The sequence below is a fragment of the Boleophthalmus pectinirostris genome, unplaced genomic scaffold (genome assembly GCF_026225935.1).
Source record: "Boleophthalmus pectinirostris isolate CB_2022bp ecotype Guang Dong unplaced genomic scaffold, ASM2622593v1 HiC_scaffold_9, whole genome shotgun sequence".
NCBI lineage: Eukaryota > Metazoa > Chordata > Actinopteri > Gobiiformes > Gobiidae > Boleophthalmus > Boleophthalmus pectinirostris.
Window position 1 is genome coordinate 13,508,788 of NW_026571541.1, and position 386 is coordinate 13,509,173.

The window sequence follows — 386 nt, forward strand, 5'->3', positions numbered from 1 at the left end:
TTATTTGTCTTGTATTAAAAATGCATTTAAAACAAATGCATACACACACATACAAGTAATAAATGCACATTTTAGATGTTGAATTAAGACAAATTTACAAAGTCATGTATTTACTCAACCAATAAAATGTGTCAGTTTGAACATGTGACCTAAGCCTCGCGTTTCATAGAGCAGTGGAATTTGACAACGTTTCCCAGCGAAGTGTTTGAAATATTCCAAAAAGATACAGCAGGTACTGGATTTAAACAACTGTCTACAGAAGAACAACACTCGTATAATGTTGCCACTTCTTTTAAAAATAAGGAATGTTGTGATCTCATTTGTACAGATTCTCTGAAGCTAGCTGAAAGCACTACTCTGAAAACACAAAATGGATTTAAAGAAAA